This window comes from Triturus cristatus, chromosome 4_2, assembly GCF_964204655.1.
Source record: "Triturus cristatus chromosome 4_2, aTriCri1.1, whole genome shotgun sequence".
Lineage (NCBI taxonomy): Eukaryota > Metazoa > Chordata > Amphibia > Caudata > Salamandridae > Triturus > Triturus cristatus.
The window spans coordinates 398434797-398455765 of record NC_140586.1 but is presented as its reverse complement, the minus strand read 5'-3'; the positions used below and the strand labels follow the sequence as shown (position 1 = coordinate 398455765).

The following is a 20969-nucleotide window of genomic DNA, read 5'->3' as shown; positions in this document are numbered from 1 at the left end:
ATGGTACTGAGTTTCATTTGCTTGATCGTCTTGTTTCAAGTCCTCTTCCACAGAAGTGCCTTGAATCTAAATACAGCTGGCTGATAATGAAATACTAAGTGTCAGATTTATTAACATCTGACGCAACGCAGCAAGAAAACTTGCTGCACTGCCTCAAATAGAGAGAGCAGTTACTAGGATATAGCGCATTCCAGCTCTCTATTAGCGCTGGCACACTGTGTGTAGCTAGCTCCAATGCAGTTTCACCAATTCTCAAAAACCCAATAGGTCACCCTAATACCCTAAATAACTGTGGACCTATACTCAAAGTATCTTATCTTGGCTGCATCATTGAGAAATGTGTCTTAATCCAACAGAACAATTTACTTCAATGACAACACCCTACTACTGGAATTCAGAGAGAGACACAGCATGGAAACTGCAATTCTAAAAGTCATCATATACTAGACAGAGGCATGTCTTTAAGTCCTTTTAGACTTGTCAGCAGCCTTTGACATAATCGACTATTGGTAGATGAGGACGTACAATTGAAGATTCTGGAAGTCATATTGGGCTGCAGGGACAAAATCCTTAATCTGGTTTGACTGCTCCATCAGGGTCGTTCCCATCTAGTCAATTTGGGGATCTATATGTCAAGAACAGAACTGGAAGCATTTTAAGTCACAGAGTGTTCCATTCTCTTGGTTGCGTTATTCAATCAGAATGTTGAATGGCTTAACCTGCTTCTGAAACACTCTGACTTTTAGCTCCACAACTATATGCAGATGAAAAACAGTTGTACATCAAGCTTTCTTCATTTCAGTGCTTGCACACTCTTCAAAATTGCACAAGGAAATAACAAGAATGCATGGTAATCAACGTTCTGAAATTCAATCCACAAATAAATGTGTTTCTTCTCCTCTCTCACAAATCAAAATACAAAATCGACCCCCATTTGGCCACTGAATTTGTAAATCTCATATTGGTGTTCATTACCTGGATACTGTCAAATCAGTGTGCTTCTGGATAGACTCTTCATTTTCAATGGCAATGAATGTAAATAAATTAGCCCACTTTTTATTTGCATAGTGTAAAAAAAATAGAATTCCTCCTTACAAATGACTAGCTGAGAACAGAAGCCCGACCCCAATCTTTTCTAGAATAAATGCCCCTATCCTCTCTGGACTTCCAGCAAACACCCAGCTGCCACTCAAATCCACCTCAACTCAATGACTTGCCTAATCACTGTGAAAAAATAAAGTGTATCACTAAACCACCCATCCTGAGTGTATGAAACTGGAGTATTAGTTGGGGGATTGAGAACCTACCTTAAATATTAATCGCAATCCTTGTTATGGTGAACCACAAACAACTTTAAGTAAGCCGGTGCTGAAGCCACTGGCAGCTTAGCAGAAAAGCAGTCAAACTTAAATAAGGGGCAATATGTAAAACATTTATGGAGCACTCAAACAATAATAACGTCAAAATACAACATAAGAAAATGTCCAAACCAGATTAGTATGATAGAGAATATTTGAATAAATAAAACAATACCAAGATGGCAAATATACAATAAGCAGAACCAGTGATATCAATTTTTAACATTTGAAATACAAATAGTGCTAAAAAGCCATCCATAGTATCAGGTCATGCTAGACCGGATCAAAGTCAAAACTTTAGGTAGACTACAATGTCAGATACAGGGACCAAGAGTATCCGATTGTAAAGTTTACCTTTTAACTTACAAACTTTTCTGGAGAAAAAATGGTTGTGGGCAAGTCATCAAAGGGACAAGCTTCAAGCTGGAGCTGAAGCTGTGATTGGGAATGGTGTGGTACTGGAAAACAGGGTCCCGGTGCAGTCATCAATGAAAGTGTGAATGTTTTGAGCGGGCAAATTTCAAATTGTATTCCAAGGAATGTCTCAAAGTAGTTCTGCCTGGACTCAGCATCTATCTCAGTGAAATTCTAGAAACATATCTGGAAGCCAGATCTCCTTCAGTAGCTAAAACCAGCAAGCTTAGGCTGACCAGAGATTTGGTGTCAATGACTGCAGCTTTGATGGTGGCCCCATTCCCCGATGGCTTTCCAAGTTGAAGGTCTGGCAAAAAATTACTAAGTTCAGCTTTTGCAGTTTGGACAGAAGCTGCAAACTCTAACTTCAGACAAGGGTTCAGGACATGGGGGATACCACATGGGGGTTATGACTCATTACTGCAGAGGTCAGCAGCAGGGTTCACTGCAGGTGTCGTTCTGACCTGTCAGCTGGGCATTTGCAAGGAGAGAGGCCTCTGGAAGCATGTTGTGTCCTTGTAGCTGAAAAAGGAGGTCAGCCAACTGACACTTGGGGTCACTTCTGGGGTCCTGGGTTCAAGCAATTAGGTTCAGTCTTCCTTCAGGTTCTTCCGGCAACAGGACAGTCCTTCTCCTGATCCACACAGGTCCAAGCGTGCTCTGACATGGGTGCCTGGAAGTGCCACATTTATGCCTGGCATTAGCTACTGAGTGGGACTGACCCCTGAGGGCACCAATGGTGTAATGGTTCCCTAGGCTAACCTTAACCACTTAGGGGACTGTCCAGATGGCCAAAGACCAAGGTCACATTAAACACGAGTTCTCAGTACTCAAAATGTGTGTGAGGGCAATCCTAGTGTCCTCTCACGCCTAACACTAACATGACGTATTAGGCACTCCCTGATTCCTCAACATAAGTATGGTAAAATCTAACCTAAGCTTTTGTAATCAGACACTGGATGCACGCAGTCTTTTGGCATCCTGTTTTCCTCCTTTGAAGTGTGCCCCAAATGCTATATGTAAACCCAGCAGACCGGTCAAACAGGCTGTGACAATGTGTGTATCAAAGAAAGTCCTATTGTGATTGTGTCCTGACTGACTGTGAGACAACAAATGTTCCAACCCCAAGTGTCAGCTAACATTTACCTGTGAGAGGGGTGACTTACAAATATTTAAAAGGAAGGTTCAGACCTGGCAAAAGATTTGTTTTGCCAAGTTTAAAACTGTACACCCAGGCTGTGATGCCAGGCCTGAAAACATGTTTTACAGTGTTACTTTAGTAGGTGGCACGATGAGAGCTGCAGCTCTCTGGTAGCATTTCCTTTACAGGCCATTGTGTAGAACCATATAATAGATACTTATAAGGTACCAACCATGTGTATTCCAATTTTACCATTCCACAAGCACTTTACCACTGGTTAGCAGAGGTAAGGTGCACAGAGTCTTATTTGCAACACAAAACGGGTTAAAAAACAGAAGGCAAAAATCAGTGGTGATCCTGCAGCAAAGGCAATAATGTAACACTGAGGAACTTCTTTTGGTTTCCTGTAGAAACACATATTAACTTAAATTCTGCTGTCTTACATGCACGGCTTTTCATTCCATAAAACCTAGTTTTCTAGCCCACCTTGTAAATATTTCTGGCAGCATGAGAAGCTCCAGGAGCAAGTTCTCCTTCTGTTAGAAAAACGAAAATTTCACACTCCAAGCTCTAATACACTCCTTTTCTGGCTCTGTAGCTGCTTGTCGCAAATCCAGATGCAACTAGCACAGAACATCCTTTCATAAAACAATAAAGACTCACCGTATTAAGGTTTCACTAAGGCAGGTTCTAATGTATGATTTCTATACGATTTATAGCTAGGCACTAGGCATACTCTGTCACAATGGCAACAGAGTATCATTACCGCCAAGACAATGGTCTGACCACCCAATTTATATGCGGTATACCATTGTTGTAACATGGTTAGACACCTCCGACCAGGGCCGGACTGGCCGTAGCTGGTACCGGGCAATCCCCCGGTGCGCCGCACGGGTTAGGGCCGGTTTTGGGCCCCTGGGGCTGTTTTTGCAGCATAGCTGCAAAATCGTCCCTGTAACAAAATCGTCCGAAAACCGGCCCTGGCAAAGAGCTCGGCGGCACCCCAAGGGGTGGGTGGGGGGGGGCGGCCGAGCACTTTGCCAGGGCCGGTTGTGGTTCCCAGTCCGGTCCTGCCTCCGACGACCCAACAGAGTATGGCCTGCTGGAAAATTGGCTATAGGTCTATCCGCCTAATTAGTATGGGCAGACATATAGCAGTTTTTTCACTGTTAATACCAGGCAAATCCTGGCAGTGAGGGACAGCAAAAAAATTATAATGCCCCCTCTCCATGGGAGAGGACTCATGTTTTGGGATTTACTTTTTAAAAATAAAAATAAAAAATAGTTTGGTGACCGAGCCCTGCTCCAAACAGCAAAATGTATTGACGAGATCTGTCCTGATGGAGATTTGATAGAGCAAACACAGTATTCACTATCACAATTTACAGTCATATATAGGTTTCCCTGTTTATGAATGATATATAACTTTTGATTTTAAAATGCTATCATAGTTGTAATAACTGGGGCATGTAAAGGTACCTATCTGCTAATTGATTATATACATTTGTTTTGTCAAGTTGAAATACAAGTCAGTTGAAGATACCAATGAATTTACATTTGGAAGCTTTTTATAAGCAAAAATTGTCTCTTTAAAAATTATGGACTAAAGGAATGACTTTGCAGGACACTGCAATGTTTGAATATTTTAAAACAAACTATACGATTCGACTTTGTTTTAATCTTTTTAAGATAAATCTTTTTAATGTTTTTTTTCAATATGGCTGGATTCATAATTTCTATAGCATATCCCAGCCATGTATGTCTGACAGGTTTCTTGCTTTTGTTTTTATACTGTGCAACATCCTTTAATATTATTTTACTGTGTATCAATTAAGAGCAAGGCTGGGGTTTTCAAGAGCTAAATAAAATGAAGCTAGTAAAATACAACGTGCTGCTTTTAGCTTTTTATTACATATTTGAAACTCAATGGTATGAATCCATTCATTGCTGCTATACGAAGTAAATGTATCATAATATTGCTTATCTCTGTACCACAAATATGTTCATGTTTGAAGTGGTGTGTTAATATATTAGAGTACTGATTATTTATTTCCGTCTAAGATTTGTAAATGTATGCAAAAATGTATGCCACAATTTTCCCTTCGTTTGATTGACTTTTTCCCACTTATCAATCCCTTTCCCACAACTGTATTCCTCTGTCGTCATTGGTTGTTTCTCTATTAAAGCCAAATCCATTTGAGTAATTTTCTCTGGGTTTCTCTGTCACCCACTGCCTAATCCTATGGCCCTCCATATCTCCCTAGTGCTATGGTTTCCACAGACTTATCATGTATGTATGTAAGGTAGCTATATACACGTTAAAGTGGATTATGTGTAAACTGCTTGTCACATGATTGTATGTTTGAATAGCTGACTCAGACTGTCATTTTTCTGGGATTGGTTGAATGAAAATAATGGGAGGTTGTTCTACTATATCTCTTTCAATATACTTGCTGTCATTAATTATCCTCAATAAAATGTATGTATTTATCTTTACCACCTATTTTTTACATAGCCTAATAAGGATTTCTGTCTAAGCTACTCCTAGGTCTCCAGTTCCTAATGGCCAAGATGGGTCAGTTCATGGTAAATGGCCTGGAAGAAGTGATGTAGAAGACAAATGAATGTTTTAATGAATGTACTGCAGCTCAGTTACCAATGCTGCACACTCTTCCCCCAACAAAAGTGCAGAGATTGCTGTCCACACTGTTCATTGCACAAAGCACATTGGCTTTTTAGGGAGAGTGATTTTTGTTAATCGAAATGCAGGAGACCATGCACCTATGCTTGGAGGAACGGCACTGATGCACACTTTGTACTACAAATAAGTGTATATTCATCTAGTAAGGGCTCTGCATTTTTATGAGCCAGAAGCATTAACCTTCACTGTGACAGTACATAGGATATGTCTTCCAAGGAACTTTGAGGACAGATATGGTTTCAAAAGGGTTAATACATTTCTTCTTGTCTAACAAGAAGTAGCACTTACCACAACGAGAACCTGGAATATCGAGGAACTCATGCAGCATTGTTTTAAATTTTTGGCAGAGTTTCAGATGCTAACATTCTCTTAATTATACAGTAAAAGACATTTGGCATGTTGTGTTACCAAAAGTCCAATATTTGGTGAGTGGGATGTCATAAGCGTGCTCTCATTATCAACAACACTACCCATATTTAGATATTATTGGGAAACTGCACAGACCATTTAAATTACTATTAGTTGGATGCAAACACTTCCTTCTCACAATGTCCCTAAGATTATACAATTAAATTATAAGTAGTAAATTGGTCTTATATTATGATAGGCAGAGGCCTCACACTTCCTCCTCTGTGTCCTTCGTTGTAGACCTCAGGGTGATGTGACCTTAGTGCTTTTGTTTATGTAATCTCATTGCATCCATATATCCATATATTCATGTATCTGAGGGCACGTTTCATTTATAGATGTGTGCACAATTTAATATCGATAGCACATGCACAACATATTACGTTTCAATTAGTTCAGTTTGATAGCACACCAATTATTCATATACATATCTGCATTACTAAGAATTAGAAAGTATATGTTTAGGGTTTTACAACAGTATTAATATCCTGAATCTTGCACCTTATGCCACTTATCATGTGGTCTGCTCTTTTCAAGATAATCAGAAAAGTGTATATTAGGCAGAATGGTATCTTCTGTTTTTTCTTAGGAAACTGGTTCATGCAAGCTGAGCTTCAAGCATCCCTAGTGAAGGCCATTGGCTACTTAATTCCAGCAAGGATGTATTTGCATGGAAAAGCAATGATTGAGACAAAGAGTTAACTTATTGAAGTACAGAATAACAGACATTTTGTTCAGCTAAGGTGAGTGGGCTAGAGATCACTTAAGAAATTTGAAGGGTGCTTTTGGTGCTAAGACAGCTTAGCTAATGACTAGAAGGGAGGGATTTGTTAGGTTGGCTACCAAAGACTGGTTCCATCATTGGATGTAATAGATTGCTGAAGTACCATCACAATGGTACGAGTCTTTATAATGTTTTGCTTATTCATTGCTTTCATTGCCACTATTGTGTTTATAGTTGTAGTGAAACTGATTCACATTATCTGCAGTAGATCAGTATATTACTTTTAATAATGTGTTTCAAATATACAGTGCATATTTCTTGTGTGTATCCATCCATGGTGAAAGGCAGGATGGGAACTCAGTAATACAACAAATGATCCTACATTGACACAGGACTGGTAGCTACTCAGAATGCACCATCCTCATATAATGCGTAAATGGTCCTTGCATTACAGTCAACTAGATTCCCAGTTTCAAGGCGGTAAATTGACTCAAGTTGTGCTTTGGCTAGATGATCAAGGGTTTCTAAAATCTGAGCCGAATTTTGTAAAGGTGAAAAATCCTTATCAGGGGCTGCCCCCTAATTTATTGGTCATCAAGAAAGATTGGAAGTAGGTGCCAAGCAGCAGTAGGCTTCACCACATAGTCAAGAGACCTATTCAGGCCAAGAGCCGGAGTGGCAGATTTGCAAGCCTCTTGTGACACTTTTACGTCACAGTTGCATCACTTTTGTGATGAAGCAGCATTGTAAACAATGTGCCACGTTGCGATACATTTACAATGTGATGCATCTAGGGAGATGCGTCATGTTGTAAAGCCCTGCACTTCATTATACCTGCGTCAGGTATAATGTATGTAGGGTGGGTGTTCCAACGCTAGAAAGCCTCATAAAAGTGACGCAGTGAAATCTAGAAGATTTCAATTTGTCACTTTTGCTACGCCACTGCATAAAAACCTTATGCCTGCTTGAAGCAGGCGTAAGGAGTGACGCAGCATAATAGAAATAGGCATTCATGAGCATTGTTGGAGTTGCGTCGTGCTTGTGACACGACTCCAGCACTGTGTTGCCTTTACGCCACCAGATGTGTCATGCATCTGTCAATCCTTGCGCCACCATCCATGCAACGCATCCATGTTGGCTCAAGGTTTTTTTTGTGTGACGCAAATGAACTGACGCATCTCTGCTAATATGCAGAGATGAGTCAGTTCTTGTAAATCTGTCCCAAAATACGTAAGGGTAGAGTCCACAGTATAAATTTAGTTAGTACACTGACAGTGGCTTCTCTGCATGCCTGATAAAGGAAGCAAATACAAGAATGACCACAACCCCATTGAGGGTGATGGATTTCATGTAGGGTAGTCTGCAATAATGTTGTCTCTACATGGCAGAAGATCCGCCTGCACCTAGATTCAAAGAGGCAGATTTACAAGACCCTTGCGACACTTTTATGCCACTGTTCACAGCTAAGGAAGTGATAGGGGCGATTAAATGTCTAGTCCCCAACAAAGCAGCAGGCCCGGATGGCATACCAGGGGATTTGCTATGCATCAATCCGGTGGAGTGGGGAAAACTCATTGCTGCCCTATTGAACGCTAGTTTTGATGGGGCAACTTTCCCGGACTCATGGAAAGGCGCTGAAGTCGTTCCAATTTTCAAAAAAGGGAGCCGGACCGACCCAGCTAATTACCGACCCATAAGCCCTTTAGAATCCTTGCAGAAAGTGGCGGGAAAAGTGGTTCTGGGTAGGATACTACACTGGGTCGAGGAAAAAGGCATTCTCTCTGACTTTCAGGCCGGATTTAGATCAGGTATGGGGACGATAGAGCAATCTTTCCGTCTTTTGATGCTGTACTGGAAAGTGGTTGCACTGGGCAAAGGCAGCCTGTATCTTGCCTTTATAGATCTGCAGACTGCCTTTGACCTGGTCCCACGTAGCCAACTTTGGAGTGTGCTTAATGACTTGGGCATCCCACCATACCTTCTAAACCTTTTGGTAAAATTGCATGCCGACAACTTTGCACAGATCAGGTGGGGTAATCAGGGACAAATAACAGCTCGAATACCTGTAAATAGAGGGGTACGCCAGGGATGTGTCCTAGCCCCCACTCTGTTTTCATTGTATGTAAATGGAGTGGTGGAGCATCTGCTGAAAGTTTCAGCAGACGCACCTTCCCTGGCTGGCAGTAGAATACCTACCCTCCTATTTGCAGATGATACCCTCCTGATCTCTAAAACCCCGGTCGGCCTGCAGAGCCTGCTAACTAACTTCAAATCCTTCTGTGATGCAAGGGGGTTAGTTATTTATTAATACAGAGAAAACTAAGTATCTGGTTCTTAACCCACCGAAAAAGTTAGCCAATTCACCGACCCTAGATTCTGTCTCCCTCGAGTGGGTCACCGAGTTCGACTACCTTGGCATTCGCCTCTGTGATTCGATGAGTTGGAAATGCCACCTCCAAAAGATGTTGCTGACTCACAAGAGGGTGGTGGGCGTCCTTCTTAAGGAACAACGTGCGTCATCCCTAAAACCTATTGCACCCTTATTAGACATCTACAGGGCAAGGGGTGTTAATGCAGCACTATATGGGGCCGAACTCTGGGGGGTACACAAGGCTGATCAGTTATCCCGCTCAGAGAGCAAATTCCTCAAAGATTTAATGGGGCTCCCCTATAGTACCCCAACCCTCCCACTGCTCTTAGACATGGGTACTCGATCAATTAGTGATCAGGCTAGGCTTCGCCCCCTTCTTTTGTGGGCAAGAATTTGGAGAGTTCCAGAAATGTCTAGCTACGCAGATGGCCTAACCGATGTGTTGGGGTCACCCGGCTGGTCCAAGATCCATTGGTTGAGGGAAGTCAAGCGTCTTCTTATTAACTTGGGCCTTGGCGATGCTTGGGACAATAGAACTGCTCCCCCAAAGTCCGTCCTGAAGAAAATATACTGGAGTTGGGTAGCTGATGGCAGGAGTAGAAATGCTAACTTGTGCAGGACCACCTTGGATTTCCTTTTGGTAAAAGACATGCACTTTGGTGAACCATATCTGGATATTATTACAAAGCATAGGGACAGGGCTTTGTACTTCCAATTTAGGATAGGACTACTCCCCGTCGGGGATCTAACCTCTAGATGGAAGGCCCCGGCCCAAACAATTTCTTCTTGTCCGTTCTGTGAAGACAGGATAGAGTCAGTCCCGCATTTGTTCTTTGTATGTCCGGCCTACGTAGCTCCCCGTAATAGATGGCTTAAACCACTCTGTAGAGAACTTGGAACAAGATATCACAAGGAGGCCCTACGTATACTGAAAAACGACCCTCGGCCTCTCTTTGCTTGCGGTTTAGCCAAGTTCCTAGGATGGGCTTGGCGCATTAGATCAGTTAGGCTTTCGTATCTTGTTTAATTTGTTTTTTAAAGTATTTTTACTTAACTTATTGGGGCCATGTGTAGTATGAATTGTATGGTTATTTTCTATGTATTGGCTCCTTTTATTGTTTTATTGTTCTTATGTCTTGTACTGCTTTTTAAGATATTTGTCATATTGAAATAAAGCCTAATGATGATGATGATGATGCCACCGTCATAAGCGTCATAAACTGTATGTCCACCAACACATATAATATTTGGTATAAGATATTCCATGCCAAATGGTATACACGTAGACAAGTTGCCAAAGATTATTTTGCGTGAATAAACTCAAAAGACTGCTTGTTTAAACAACTATATTAACAAAGGTAAAGTCATTTATTGTAAACGCCAACCTTATGTCAAAGAATATGTGGTATTCGTAAGCTGACTACATAACATATTCTCATGAATGACTTCCTATTTGCTAATGCTATGAATTTCTGGAGAGAGAAAGTTCAGAATAAAAACCGTGAACACTGTTTACTCCTTTGATGGATGTTTGGGTGGTAGCTATCATTTTGCCCATGCAGCTATATTTCACATGCATGGAAAGGATACCCACTCTTTTCCTTTATCTATGCTATTGTAGGTAGAAATAAGGGACATTTCCTATGTGCTCTGAGTCACAGAACAAATACGTGCATATACAAAATGTGTTTTAACACACAAATTTGACTGTAAATATCCAGTTGAAGCAGTAGTGTGCAGGTCCATATTTTTGTGAAGGGATGCAATGTGATGTGTGTCTGGCACGTCATCAACGAAGTCTGAACATTGGAAAATAGTGTCCAACTGGAAAATGTCCAGCACTGAAAGAGGACATAAATGTAGGGGCAGCTACTCCATTAGGGCAGATGAGCGTCGCCCCACTACTTTCTCGCAGTGTGAGAAGCAGAAACATAAAATGGCAAAACTACCATTTTATGTTTCAGCTTCTCACACTGTGAGAAAGCAGAAGGGTTTGGTTGCGGGGTTTGGGAGGGCAGGTCGTTACTAGGGCAGGGGAGGAGTGGCTTGCCCACTGCTGAGGGCGCTGACTGTTTGGTCGGCCCTATTGGGCCAACCAAACCAGTCATGCGCACTCTGCCTTTTCTACACATGGAGAAAATGGCCTCCCCATAGGTGCCTGGCTGGTCAACGAATCACAAGGCTGCCAATGCAGCGTTGTGATTGGCTTAGGGGAGAGGAGGGAGGCTGCCTGCTTCCTGTTCCTGCCGGAGGCAGGAGAGCAGGAAAGCACGGGACCTGGCGAAAGGTAGGTTTTAAAAATGTATTAACCCCCCCTCCCTGTGCGATCCTCCAACGCAATTCTAACCCCCACCCCCCCACCAGCGATTAATGCCGGCTGCGACCGCATAAATGCCCACATTCATCATTACACCCAGTGTTAAAACCCCTTTCAAACGTGGTGAATGAGGCCTTTTACTCCTGATGTCCTGGGGCCCATCCTACTATGAATCCTGAGCGCCTGGGTCAAGTACCCCGTCTGCACTTGACTTTCAGTGGTAGCTGTGGACGAGCAGTCAGAAGCTCCCTTGTGCACACAGAAATATCAGTAAATCAATGTCCAGTCAAATACTTGCTTTTATATGCACTTGACTTTCAGTGGTAGCTGTGGACGAGCAGTCAGAAGCTCCCTCGTGCACATAGAAATATCAGTAGATCAATGTCCAGTCAAATACTTGGTTTTATATGAAAAATAAGTGATTTATTTGCCACTCTACGCATTCAAAGAAATAAAAACATCCGTAAGCAACAACACAATCACCTTAAGGTCATGGGTAGTGTTTATCTGGGAATTCCCTGTCCCACCCTCTTCCTTGCAATGTGGTCAGGGTATTCCCAATTCACTGGGGGCCACATCCAGGGAATGTTTACCAGTAAATCGTACTCAATAGTTACCTTTGACTCTTTAACAGTTAGTCAAAAGTGTCTATGGTGCCACAGCAGTTTCAGAAGTGAGTCATCTGGGGGACCAAATGACCTGATTCAAGTTGCAGCAAAGAAGCATTCAGAAGTTCAGTGAGTGCCTTAATCATGGGCACTCGCATGCTCTGGTCGTGTTCAGTGAAGTTGGCTGCTCGCGGTACATGCAGAAGTACGCAGTAGCTGCAGGCGTTCTCCCTAGCGGTTCTGCTGGCCTTCTTCCGTGATTGAAGATGCTCCCAGCCTGTGAACATGTGGTAAGTCAGTCTTCCTCACCTGGGGGGGCAGGGAAGTCGATCTTCCAGCTCATGATAAGAGCCCAACGATGGTGGAACTTCTTCCTCAGCATCCTCCACAGTCCTCAGGAGTTGCTCAGAGGCAGATCTGAATACATGGGCTCGACCAGCAGTTTGCGGCCGCCATCTTTTTCCCTGTAGTGGCCATAACTCTTGGCAAAGTTAGTACCAGCAGCCCCTCTTGGCGTACGAGGTTGCTGTGGCTCTAAAGAACACAGAGCAGACTCCTCCGGTGCAACCACCCACACCACGGCGACCCATCCTGGCATATAGGGCTGCCCCTAAGGCTGGCACAAGTCTTTAGCACCCTGGTCGCAGAATCACTTTGATGGTGGCCCCCTCTGGCATATGGGGTTACCGCAAAGATGTGGTTTGGCCTTTGTACATCTCACACAATACTTAAAAGCTTTGTCCATAGGTGCCTTCTCTTGGTATACAGGGGTCACTGTAATTAATATGCTCATGGGCAATGGCCCAATCCGTGTACAGCTGTATCCTCACTCCTCATGCAGGGGCTACTCTTGGTAGTGATCCCTATTGGACCTCACTCACTCCAATGCTCTCCTCTTCCTCACAGGGTACACTAGTCTTGGCAAGCAGGCAGGCTCCAGGGCAGGTGGTCTTGGTTTTTCTGTGTGATGTCCACCTCCCACCCAGCGTAGGGACTAGCAGGCCCCCAGTCCTGTTCATAGACAAACGTCTTGCACAGCGTCCCCTTCTCACACAGCCCATGTGGCCGCTTGGCAAATTGCACATTTTGGGGTCTCAATCTCCCCTTCTTATTTCATTTCCAGACACCAATTATAATATAGGGTCTGAATGTTTGAAGTTGTATTTTGGGGTTCTGCCTCTTTTGAAGTACACACATTCTTTATCTTCTTTCCAATTGAAAGGCTGTCTGACAGAGCAGGAGAGATTCTGAAGCTGATAGTGCCCCAACACAGTAGTGACTGGAGTTCACACCTGGATGTCAACAAGGTGATATGTGATGAATACAGGCCCCAGCTAGGCCCGCAGGACACAAGGGTTCGCTCTCCTGTAATGGAATCTATAAGGAAGTTGGCACGGAAACTGCAAAGTACAAAGACAGCATTTATTAACCCTTAAGGGTGGTCCTACAATCCACACAACACTCTTCAGTATTGCATAGAGTAGCACACAGAACTTACGTACATGGTCCCCTTTTATACACAATAGAGGGGCTCATAAGTGGGTGGATACAACATGAGGCCGAAGAACATTACCATTTATGGTCATTTTTGATACTGAATCAATATGTGGGCGGAGCTAACACACTCCTTGAGCCCGCGAAAACATGGTCAAGCAGGGTTAAGTGATAACAGATGTGGTCAAGTCTGGGCATGCGCCAGATGGACAAAGGAGCTATTTATAGACTGTTACTAGGCAGATTACAAGAGCAACTAACACAGAGGTTGGACTCTTCTCGTGGGGAACACGTGGAAGCATAACAATACAAAATGGAGTCCGGACTTCGGTCAACATAACAGGGAAAACATGATCTAAAGTAAGGGAATTAATGTCTTTAGTAAATGCTTAATCACATCGTTGTTTCAATTTACAACAGACGACCCTTTCAGCATTTACTGAAGACATCCGGTTTGTTAGGATAATCATCATATATGTCAATTGTCATAATTTCTTCAACTTCTTTAGCTAGACGTTTCTGGTGAGTAACATCGGCAATAGCTTTCTTATCAGGGATACAGAATGATACGCATAAGGAGCAGAGCAAGGGACCACATTGAACACAGATACAGCACGAAAACAGAACTGCTACAATAATACAGAGACCAGTTAAAACTTTCCATCCCCAGGCAGTAATTAATGCCCAAAACCATCCAGAAAAGGACCAAGTGCCGTTTTCTGTATGGATTTCAGCTGCAATTTTATGTAGTTTATTGATGGCATTATAAACTGATGGCGTATGATCAGGGATAAACACACAACAGCTACTTCCAATAATTTTACATGCTCCTCCTCTATCAGCTAGCATAACGTCTAATACCATACGATTCTGCAATGCAACTATTCTAGTAATTTGCAATTCCTCCGTAAGATTTCCAAGAGCAGCAGCAGTCTGATTTGTCACAGCCTCTACCACTCTTGTTAATCTTCGGATCTTCCTACTGTTCAGGGCAGCTCCAACAAAGAAAAACAGTCCTAAGTTAAAATCAATATACTGCTGCAGACTGGTATCAGTCTGATCTACATCATCAATTGATAAAGTACGTTTATACCTATTTACAGTCACATTATTCAATAATTTCAGATCCTTATGATACGATGCGGGTGCTAGGAATACAGGAGGTAATAGAAATGATACATAGCATACCCCAGACCACCCAGCCGGCAGACGGTAATAACCTTTATTTCCACACACAAAGTACGTATTATGGGAGGCTAAAAAGGTACTATTGTTCAACCCATCAATGTTCAAAACAGTAATACAATCACTAACACCAACAGGAATAAAACCCACACTCTGGACACACAGGTCCGCTTGAGCTTGTGCTACTTGAATCACAAATTTGTCCTTTCCCACAGTGTCTCTTGTGTTCGTGAAGATGTAGGGAATGGATTCATTGTCTGGTCGGTACTCTTCCCACTCCCAAATTGTCCCATTCGCTTGCGGATACCCATTTTTATCTTGGTGGCATTCTTTATTGAGTCTGAAGAGCAATCGTCCCACTGTCAGTTTCCGAGTGGCAAAAAGCAAAGTGTACCATGCTCTACAAGAGCCATTATGAGAGAAAGGAAGTGGTATAAATGGCGTTCCTCCTTTCTTCTGATGGGCTGGCATCATCCCACATATCCAACAGTTCGTAGCGTTCGTAGCAACGTGGGTATGATGCAGCATCTGGATGAAAGTGTTATTCAAATAAGACTGTCGATGCTTCAACTCTTGATACGGTAATGTATAAAAGTAGTGCTCCTCAGGCACCGGAGTTGTCAACACAAGTATTTTCCGAGCGGGAGTTACATCCTCCACAAACCATGTGGTTATCCCAACAATGGCTACTGTCAACATGAACCCTAATGCACAAAGGATTTTCTTTTTCTCCATGTCAAAAATAAAAACCCAATATCTTCCTGAAACTAAAAGTCTGTCAGAACTCTTCCCCTTGGGCAGCGGTCGATTTCTTCACCAGCGGGCCAAGACGGGTGTCGCTACACTAATGCAGGGCTGATCCCCCCCCTTGCCTCATCGGCTCTCCGTTTCACTAACCCAAGGGCCGTTCTGACAGTATGTCCCGGTACTGGAGAACTCACTTCCTTGGTCGAAGATGATATCGCCTTCCTCCAGGAGTCGCGTGGTCCGGAAAGAGCTCCTCAGTGGCGTTTGGCTCCGCAGCACGGCCTGTCTCTGAAGCCAAGATTTCTCGTTGATCGGTCAGCACGGCAGGTTCCACCAATCCGGGCGGCACCTTCCTACAGTGCAGGGAATGGATCCAATTCTTTCTGTTGGAGACTCGCACAGCCGTCCTCGTTGCGAGGAGGACCTGCTCAGGACCCACCCATCTCGGTTCCAAGCTGTTTGTTCTGTCAAAGATTTTCACCATCACGTGGTCACCAGGTCGGAGACCATGTCCTTCACCGGTGGACCGATCAGGGAGCGCCTCTCGGACCTGTTGATGAATAGAAACCAAGTTATCCGTTAACTGTGCCAGATAATCGTTCATCATTACACAAGGTACATCATACACAGTTTTAGGTTTTGGTGGACCCCAAATATTCATTGGGCGTCCAAAGACAATCTCATACGGTGTAAGGCCAGTTCGAGAGTGTGGTACCGATCTAATTGACAATAACGCCAGTGGTAGAGCATCTGGCCAAGTCAAAGACGTCGAAGCTTGAATTTTAGCGATCTTGAGCTTCAGTGTCCCATTATACTTCTCGACTAGTCCCGCAGACTGAGGGTGGAATACCGCGTGAAACTTCTGGGTGATGCCCAGGCCCTTCAAGACATACTTTATAACATCCGCTACAAAGTGAGGCCCATTATCACTCCACAGAAGTCTACAGACGCCATATCGAGGGAAGAACTCCTTCAACAGCAGCTTCGCAGTAGTCATTGCAGTATTGTCTTTCGTAGGGTACGCTTCAACCCATTTACTGAAGGCGCAAACCACTACTAGAACATACTTCAAATTGTTACAGCGCTCAAGCTGGATGTAATCCATCTGCAAAACCTCGAAGGGTGCAGTAGGTGTCACAAATCCTCCTGCTGGAGTTCGAGTACCCTTTCCTGGGTTATACCTCAAGCAGATCATACAAGTCTGCACCACCCTCTTTGCCGTGCTAGCAATCTCTGGATGCTCCCAGACTTGGGTAAGCAATTTCACAATTGCGGAAGCTCCAACATGTGCTAGCCCATGTGCCATCTGAACCATAGGTTGTACAAAAGCCGTGGGTAATTTCCATCTATCCATCTGCTTATTTCTCCAGCAGCCCTCATCATCCAGCTCTCCCTCACTAGCCCATTGTTCCCGCTCTTTGTCAGAAGCGGTCCTTTGCATTTCCCGCACTTCCTCCTTCGCATCATGCCATCTTTCCACCTGTGACTTTACTACATACATGGCAGTAGCACCGGGCTGCATCGCAGTCTCCCGTGCTACTCGATCTGCTAACGCATTCCCTTCTCCAACTTTGTCAACTACTTTCCTATGGGCGCTACACTTAACGATGGCAATTTTCTTTGGGTATGTCAGTGCAGTTAAAAGATTGTGAACTAACTCTCCATGCATTATCTGTACCCCATGTGACGTTAAAAACCCTCTCTCCTTCCAGAGTAGGCCGAAGTCATGCGCTACTCCGAAGGCATAGCGGCTATCTGTATAAACATTCACACATAATCCTGTACTGAGCTCACATGCTCGTGTTAATGCTATCAGTTCCGCTGCTTGAGCTGATTTCTGTGGTATGTGTGCAGTCTCCACTATCGTTTGCAACGTGGTAATTGCATACGCTGCTGAAGTCGTACCATCTGGTAGCTTCAGACATGATCCGTCCACCCACAGTTCTCCATCTACATCTGGAAAGGGCGTATCCTGGAGATCAATACGACCCTTTGTTTGTTCCTCAGTCACGAGAATACAATCATGTGCTTTCCGCGCCTCAGGCTGGCTTTCGGGGTATGGCAACAATGTTGCCGGGTTTAACGTTACGCACCTTTTCAACGTAATATGAGGAGCCAAAAGCGTCAACTCATATCCCGTTAAGCGGGCACTGGTCAAATGCTGCGTCTTTGTTTGATTAAGCAGGGCATCGACAGCATGGGGGACTAATACCAACAACTTATGAGATAACACAATTCCCTCACTTTGGCGTATTGACACAGCTGTCGCCGCAACCGAGCGAAAACACCCTGGTAATGCTCGGGCGACAGGATCAAGTACAGCCGAAAAGTATGCACAAGGGAGCTGCTTGTCGCCGTGCATCTGCACTAAAACTGACAATGCACATCCATCTTTCTCATGCACATACAACGAAAAGGGTTTTGCATAATCAGGGGTCCCTAACACTGGTGCTGAACAAAGGGCCTGTCGTAGTTGCTGAAAAGCAGTATCACACTCATCTGACCAAGGGATTGGGATAGGCGTGTCCTTTGTCAAGAGGGCTAACAATGGCTTAGCTATATGTGAAAACCCCAATATCCACTGCCTACAGAAAGAAACAAGACCCAAAAACGCACGCACGTCCTTCTGCGTGGACGGTCTCGGTGTGTCCAAAATTACTTGGATACGATCCGGTGTGAGTGCACGTCCCTCCTTAGACAAAAGGTGACCCAAATAAGTCACCTTTGGTCTACAGAATTGCAATTTCTTCCTAGATACCTTATGATTGTGGGATGCTAAAAAGGAAAGTAAGGATAACGTACTTTTTTCACACAACTCCAGGGTGTCAGCCGCCAGCAAGATGTCATCGACATATTGAATGAGGGCGACCCCCTCGAGCAGAACAAAGGAATCCAATTGTCTTTTCAAAGCCTGACTGTAAATGCTAGGGCTTTCTGTGTAGCCCTGGGGGATCCTACAAAAACGATAGGATCTATTATTTAATGTAAACCCAAAAAGATATCGGCTATCAGGGTGAATGGGAATGGAAAAGAAGGCATTCTTCAAATCGATCACTGAGAACATAGTCGCCGTAGGCGGGACCAAAGTAAGCAACGTCGTGATATCGGAAACCACTGGGTACTGAGGTATCACGATCTTGTTTACTTCTCTCAAATCAATTATAAACCGATAAACTCTGGCATCCGTATCCTTTTTCAGTATGGGAAGAATCGGACTGTTACAAATGTTGTAGGGGACTTCCTCCACCACCCCTACCGCAATCAAATCCTGCACTATCTGTATGAGAGCCTCCTCGCCCTCCTGGGAAATACGGTACTGTGGGAGGCGTGGTAACACCGCCCCCTCCTGGACACTAATGTGGACCGGTGGAATCACCATTTGTCCCACATCAGTATCCGACGTTGCCCACAAAGCACGAGGGAGGGTAGCTAACAGCGCATCCTCTGACATCGCACACATCCGTTCAGACCGGGGGTAATTGTCATTCAATATTACCCGCACACCAGCAGGGGAGCAGCGGATCGTAGCCCTAAAATGCTTTAACATATCAAGGCCCATAATGTTGTCCGGTGTGTACGGGGCAAGCAGAAACGGACATGGTGCAGAAAAAGAATCAACCTTAAACATGAGGGGCTGCGAAAGAGGGCTTCGGGAGAGTGTACCGTCAAACCCTACCGATGTGACCATTAAGCCGGATGGGGGAGCCCCCGGAACCAATTGCTTAGACAGCGCACTACGTGTCGCTCCTGTATCCACTAGGAACTGATCAGTAGAGCCCAAAACCTCAGCCGATACATAAGGACCCTTCTGATCGACCGGCACCTCAACTTATTCTAACCCCCATCCAACGCATTCCTATGCATGCTGAGAGTCATGGTACCCCGATCGGTCAATCCCCGACACTTGATACTGATGCTGGCGATCGAAAACATTTGATCTATCTCGGTGCTGCCCAGCAGAGTCAAAACGAGCCTGTTCGTTAGAATTCCCTCTAAAGTTCGAGAAACCCCCTCTACCTCGCGGCCCACCCTGAGTATGCCCCTGACGCGAAGCATGCAACACCGGGCAGTCCCTAGCCCAATGACCCGATTGCTTACAATACGCACATTGGTTCCTATTCAAATCAGAGCGGCCCGAGGGAGGACCATAAGATCCTCCCCTACCTCTATTACTACCCCGTCGGGGCGGGCCATATACTTGTGCCAACATCACCTTTGTTTTTAAATCTTTCGATTTCTTTTCCTCCTGGCCCTTTGCTTCTTGCTCCTGACGCTCATAATACTGGGCGATAGTCAGGAGGGCCGTCGGTGTTGCGGAAGACCAAGAACTTTCACTCGCTTTTAAACGGGCCGCAACTGCCGGCAGCAGATTAGCTACATATTTATCCGCGAAAAGGTGGCGACCCGTATCATCAGTAAGCGACTGGCCACTAAAATCATGAAACGTCTCCTCAAAACGCGTAAAGAAGTCCGCAACTGACTCGTCAACTTTCTGTTTACATGAAGCTAACATATTCCAGTCAATCTTTTTAGGGGGGATAATTGTCTTCAACTTAGTCAGAATAGCAGCAGGGAGGTCTAAGATACTCTGGGGTGGTTTCTGTGCGGGCTTCCGTTCCCTATCCTCATCCTCAAGGTCAGACCACCGAGCCTTAAAGGCAACTATATCATCTACCTTTCGAACAGATCGCCACATATCCGGTGGTAGAATAAGGCCAAAGAACAGGTCTATATCTGCTAAGGTCATAACGCAAGAATTCAAGGCCCCCTCGACTTCTTCGTAGAAGGCCGCTGGATTCTTGCGGGGATCAGGCAACGCATTCTTTAAGGCCATAACATCAGCTCTATGCCAAGGAGTATAAACCCAATTATACACAAAATATCCCTTAGCATCAGCGGAGGTAATGTCCGAGCTAGTCCCCGCTCCTTTAGGAGGAACATACAAAGGCGCCGCCTCTCGCATTGGTTTAACATGCACTATGCCATCCTTATCTGACTGGGAGGTGGATGAGTGGCCTTCTGCTGTAGACGGATCCGACTGCTTCACCTCCCCTGCTTGTTGGCGCGCTTTTCCTTTAAGGGCCAGCACCGCGTCCCGCAAAGCGAACAGCCGCCGAGCCGTGTCAGGAGCCTTAGAGGGAGAGAAAACACCATTATGCAATGCTTTAGCATCCAATGTCACATCATCAGGCTCAAAAACACTGGAATATTTCCGGTAAGCAGCAGTCACTTCATCAGCAAAGTGACCCAAAAAATACAATTTCTCTCTCTCCTGCCACGGCCCCCAAGTATTGAATAATTCATCCACGGACACCTTGCCCTTAAGTGCACGGAAGGAAACTTGCCGAAGCTCAGCCATTTGCTCAGCCGACAGCATGGACCGCGTATCTACCTTACCCGGAACCGGGTCAGAATCTTGTGGCTTCGGAGCAGATGCGCCCACATAAGGGGGCGGAGAGCGATCTAGTAAATAAAAATCATCATCAGGATTATTAAGGACA

General features: G+C 44.4%; 1 protein-coding gene across 4 annotated transcripts in view; it reads left to right on the top strand.

Annotated features, from left to right (window-relative positions):
• LOC146833937 (uncharacterized) overlaps positions 1 to 20969 on the top strand; it is a 220052-nt gene that overhangs the window by 102652 nt on the left and 96431 nt on the right. The window contains exon 3 of one of the 4 annotated variants that reach the window (XM_085600108.1): positions 6612 to 6765. The exons of the other annotated variants lie outside the window; for them this stretch is intronic. The gene's annotated coding sequence lies outside the window, so the exon portion shown is untranslated. The remainder of the gene's footprint in view (positions 1 to 6611; positions 6766 to 20969) is intronic. 4 annotated transcript variants of the gene reach the window in all.